This window comes from Chinchilla lanigera, unplaced genomic scaffold, assembly GCF_000276665.1.
Source record: "Chinchilla lanigera isolate Chin_1 unplaced genomic scaffold, ChiLan1.0 scaffold00085, whole genome shotgun sequence".
Lineage (NCBI taxonomy): Eukaryota > Metazoa > Chordata > Mammalia > Rodentia > Chinchillidae > Chinchilla > Chinchilla lanigera.
Genome location: NW_004955486.1, coordinates 1,019,386 through 1,024,858, shown reverse-complemented (window position 1 = coordinate 1,024,858; position 5,473 = coordinate 1,019,386).

Sequence of the window (5,473 nt, the reverse complement as noted above, 5' to 3'; positions counted from 1 at the left end):
ACAGAAGAAATGGACAGATTTCTAGATACATATGAATTACCAAACCTGAATGAAGAGGACATAAATGTCCTGAATAACTCAATATCAGCCAATGAAATGGAAAAATGTAATGAAAATCTTACCCATAAAGAAAAGCCTACATTCTCATGGATTCACTGCTGAATTGCATAAGAAATTCAAAGAAGATTTAACGCCAATTCTATTCAAACTCTTTAATGAAATTGAAAGGGAAAGAATTCTCTCTAACTCATTTTAGGAGGCAAGTGTTACCCACATACCAAAACTAGAGAAAGACCCAGGCAAAAAAAGAGAACTACAGGTCAATCTCCCTAATGAATATAGATGCAAATGTTCTCAATAAAACACTAGCATAAAGAATCATCAAGAGGATTATACACCACAACCAAATGGGATTCATCCCAGGAATGCAGGAAGATTCAGTATATGCAAATCAATTAATATAGTACATCATATCAATACAGCCAAAGGAAAAAAATCACACGATCATCTCAGTAGAGGCAGAAAAAGCTTTTGATAAAGTCCAAAACTCATTCACGATAAAACCCTCCAGAAAATCGAATAGATGTTCTTCTCCTCACTTTAATAGAAGCCATCTGTAACAAACCAATGGCCAACATCATACCCAAAGAAAAAAAGCTGAAATCTTTCACTTTGATCAGGAACAAGACAAGGATGTCCACTGCCACCATACCTACTCAATATATTTCTGGAAATATTAGCCAGAGCATATAGACAAGAGAGAGAAATAAAAGGAATAATGGTAGGAAAGGAAGAAGTGAAAATATTATTTACAGATGACATGATACTCCACGTAGAAGACCCCAAAAACTACACCAAAAGCCTTATACACTTAATAACGAAGTTCAGTGGCACAGCTGGGTACAAAGTCAACATTCTAAAATTAATATCCTTCCTGTACACAAAAAACAAACACACAAAGAGAGAAATGAGGGAAACCAGACTTTTCATTATAACATCTAAAAAAAGAAATACTTTGGAATCAATCTAACAAAGGAAGTAAAAGATCTATACAGTGAAAATTACAGTACTCTGAAAAAAGAGATCAAAGAGGATTTCAGAAAATGGAAAGATAGTCCTTGCTCATGGATAGGAAAAACCAACATTGTGAAAATAGCCATACTCCAAAAATTGTTGTACATATTCAATGCAATCCCAATTAAAAGACCACTAGTATACCTCACAGATCTAGAGAAAACATTCCTAAAATTCACCTGGAACCAGAAGAGGCCCAGATTTGCAAAAGCTATCCTGGGCAACAAAGGAAAGGCAGGAGGCATCACAATCTTTGACTTAAAATTATACTTCAAAACTACAGTGATAAAATTGGCATGGTACTGGCAAGAGAAACAGACCTGAAGAACAATGGAACAGATTAAAAGGTGCAGGCACAACTACAAACACACTCAGCCACCTTATTTTTGACAAAGGGACCAAACATGTTCACTGGAAGAAAGATAGGCTCTTTAAAAAGTGGTGCTAGAAAAACTGGCTTTCCACATGCCCAAGACTAAAATTAGAGCCATGCCTAGCACTATGCACTAAACTAAAGTCAAAATGGATCAAACATCTACATATTAAAGCAGAAACACTAAATCTGCTGGAAGAGAAAGGTAAAATTCTTGAAGTCATAGGGGTAGGCAGAGAGTCCATGAACAAAAACCAAACTGCATAGGAAATACTTCAAATAATCAGCAACTGGGATTGCACGTTATTGAAACATTTTTGCACATCAAAAGAAATCACCAACAGAGTAAAAAAAACCCAGGAATTGAGAAAAACTTTTAGCTAACTGCCCCTCAGACAAAGGACTTCTACCTAGAACACAAAGAATTTTTAAAAATCAGGCCCCCCAAATTCAAAGACCCATTCCAAAAACGGGCATATGAGATGAATACACACCTTTCAGATGAGGACATACAAATGGCAATTAAATATATGAAAAAAAATTCTACATCATTGGTGATTTGAGAAATGCATATTACAACAACACTGAGATTACATATCACCACAGAAAAAATGGCTATCATTAAGAAATCAGCCAATATCAAATGGTGGAGAGGCTATGGGAAGAAGGAACCCTTCTCTAACTGCTGGTGGGAGTGTAGATTGGTGAATCTACTGTGGAAATTAGTTTGGAGATTCCTCCCAAAACTAGGATTAGAAGTCCCACTTAACACAGCTACTCCCCTTCCGGGTATTTTCCCAGAAGAATTAAGAACATCATACCACAGTGATATATGTACACCCATGTTTATAGCAGCACAATTTGTCATAGTTATATCTTGTAAACAACCCAAACGCCCATTAGTTGAGGAATGGATGAAAAGGATGTGATATTTTTATACAATGAAGTATTACTCAGCTATAAAATAAGATAAGCTAAAGCCTTTATAGGTAAATGGATGCAACTAGAAACCACATTCATAAGTGAAATAAATCAGACCCAGATGTGTAAATATCACATTGTCTCACTAGTGTAAGAACATGAAAGAATAAATATAACCCAAAACATACAATAGATAATATGAAAAGGAAGGAAATTGCTCAAAAGAAGGAACAACTGGGATGAGGGAAAGGAGAAAAAGAAAGAAAGAAAGAAGGAAATTATATGGATAAATAGATAGGTAGATAGATAGATAGATAGATAGATAGATAGATAGATAGATAGATAGGATAGCTGTACTGCTGACATCTAATGGTTTATTGAAAGGAAGTTAATGCTTTATTTTTTTCTTTTTGACCAATTTTGCAAGCTTATATCTGGTAATCTGAACAACTAATATGAAGACAACAAAACACAATATAACAACCATTTGTGAATCCGTATTATTTTGTCTACTGAAACTCTGTGTCATTTCTAATTTTGCTTTTTAAAAATTCTCTTTAATGGTTTGATCAATCTTGTATTGTCACATTTCACAATTTGAGCAACTGCATTGAAGATAACAATATGTAATAGAACAATCATTGTTAATTCCTATCATTTTGTTCTGAAACCCTGTATCAGTTTTTTGTTTTTGCTTTGTTTTGTTTTTGTCTATGTTGTTTGTATTTTGCTACTGTTCCTTTTTGTTATTCTCTTTAAAATAAAAAAGAGTGAATATGGCATGATGAGAATGGTGTCACTAACACTGTTACCCTCAACACAGACTTGAAAGCCCTGATGAGACAGAGTATGTCCTTAGGTGTGACCAGCCAAAGCTTGAGGCTGGAGCTTCTGAAGTACCAGTGTGCCACTGCAGGTGACAGAAGTACTCTGAGCAGCACTGGTTTGGTAATACAGTTCCCAGCATCAACAGGGTATGGATTCCAGGAGTCCTTGAAGGTATATATGAAGTCCACAGATGTTAAAGTCCGTTGTATAAAATAGTTTACTCCTAAGTAAATCCTTTCTATTTTCTCAGGGCTGGGGCTCAGATCTAGGGTATTGTACATTCTGGGCAGGTTCTCTACATCTCTCACCCCTACCACATACTTTAAATCATATTTAGGTTACTTATAATACCTAATGCAAAGTAAAATTTATGTAAATAGTTGTTATGTACTGTTTAAGTACATGAGAGCTATACTGTTGAAGGAATAATGACCTAATTTTGAGCCTCCAAACACCCAGTAAATTCCATCAGAGCAGACAACAAAGGTTCTATGGGGGGTCCAGCATGGAGCCTGAGGTAGTCTGAATATCTATACAGTCAGCTGAAATGTTTGGCTTTGTAGAGGAGCCCATGAGGCATGAGGTATTTTCACACACAACCATCAGGTGAGAATGGAGCAAGCAACAAGGAGTACAGGCCGAATTGAGGCTACAGTTATTTAGGCCCAGGAGAGCGAGTGCTCCAGGAGATGCTGGACCCGTGGGTTCGAGTCTGTGCTTGGTCCACACCGCTATGGTTCCCAGCTGAAACAAGTGGAGCGAGCCACGTATTTCCCATCTAATTCCTGAAGGCTGAGCAGGCAAACCAGAACCCCACCACAATTACAGACTGAGTCTCTGCCCTTCCTGCACCCGCGGCAGAGAGGAAGTTCTTACTCAGAAGCCCCAGGGACTTCTTTGGCTAGGGGCGGTGCAGGCAGACTCTTCCAGCCTTAGTGCACCCTGCGCCGAGTGAGTGAGTGATCCAGAGCTGCCGGACCCACGGTTCGAGTCTGTGCTTTACCTTTGCCCAGATCCCATAGCGAGTTGAAGGCTGGGGAAGTGTGTGACTGATACCCATCTGAGCTGCATCTGGTTTCCGTATGTGTCCTGAACTGACTGGAGACACAGAATCAGGTGGTTCACAAAATGTAGACCCTGCAGTTTGTGTTGGAATTATGCCTGTACACTAAACTGCCTGGGGATATAGGTCCATTGGACCAGGATTGTCACACCAGTGCAACCCGTCAGGTCGTGTACGTGCCCTGAACTGCAAGGGCACACTGGATCAGATGGTAGGCCGTCAACTGACACAAGTGCCCGTGTCTGAGAATGGGGATAACTAGATACAAATCAAAAACTGCCAGAAAATTCAAGACTAAGTAGTGCTACACAGAGGTCACCCAGAGGCAAACCTGAACAACAGGAAAAATGGGGACACTAGTGGTCTTGGTTCAGCAGCTACTGAACAGGGAAACTACACTTTCTGCATCCGGTAGCAAACATGTCAAAACGGAAGACTAAAACAAAATCCCAGAACTCTACCCTAATTAGAACAAGTCCAGGACACATCAATATAGGAGAACTTGGTAAACACATGCCTGAAATAGCTGAAATGATTGCAATGGAGGTAAAGAAACAACTTAATAAGGCCATACAAGAGATGAGATCAGAAATAATCTCTCAGGCAAAAAGTGAAATGACAAGAATAGTGAAGGAAATGCTCAAAAAGTCTGAAGAAGAAATCTATAAGAAAATAGAAGAACAAAGGTAAGAGTCAGAAGCGTTCAATGAAAAATATAGAAAGGACTTAGAATTCACGAACCAGATTCTAAGAGACTTCCAGGAAAGCAAAGCTGCCACTGAAAGCTATCAAAACAGCTTGAATGAAGCTGAAGATAGAATCTCAGACCTTGAAGACAGCATGGCAGCTAGCGAACGTGAAAGAACAGATCTCATAAAATCAGCAAGGATCTAGGAAAAGTCAATTCAACAGCTGCAAGATGAGGCAAAGAGGAATAAAGTACGACTTATAGGAGTCAATGAAACAGCAAGAAGCAACACAACTGACATTAAAAGCTTATTTGCAGTAATAATAGCAGAAAATTTCCCAAGCACGAAAATAGAATCTGAAATACAGGTAAATGAGGCATTTAGAACCCCAAACAACCACGACCAAAATAAAACTACACCCAGATATATGATAGTCAAGTTCCCAGATCGCCAGCAAAAGAACAGAATATTAAAAGCTGCTAGAGAAAAGAAACAGATTACCTATAAAGGGAAGCCCATCAGAAT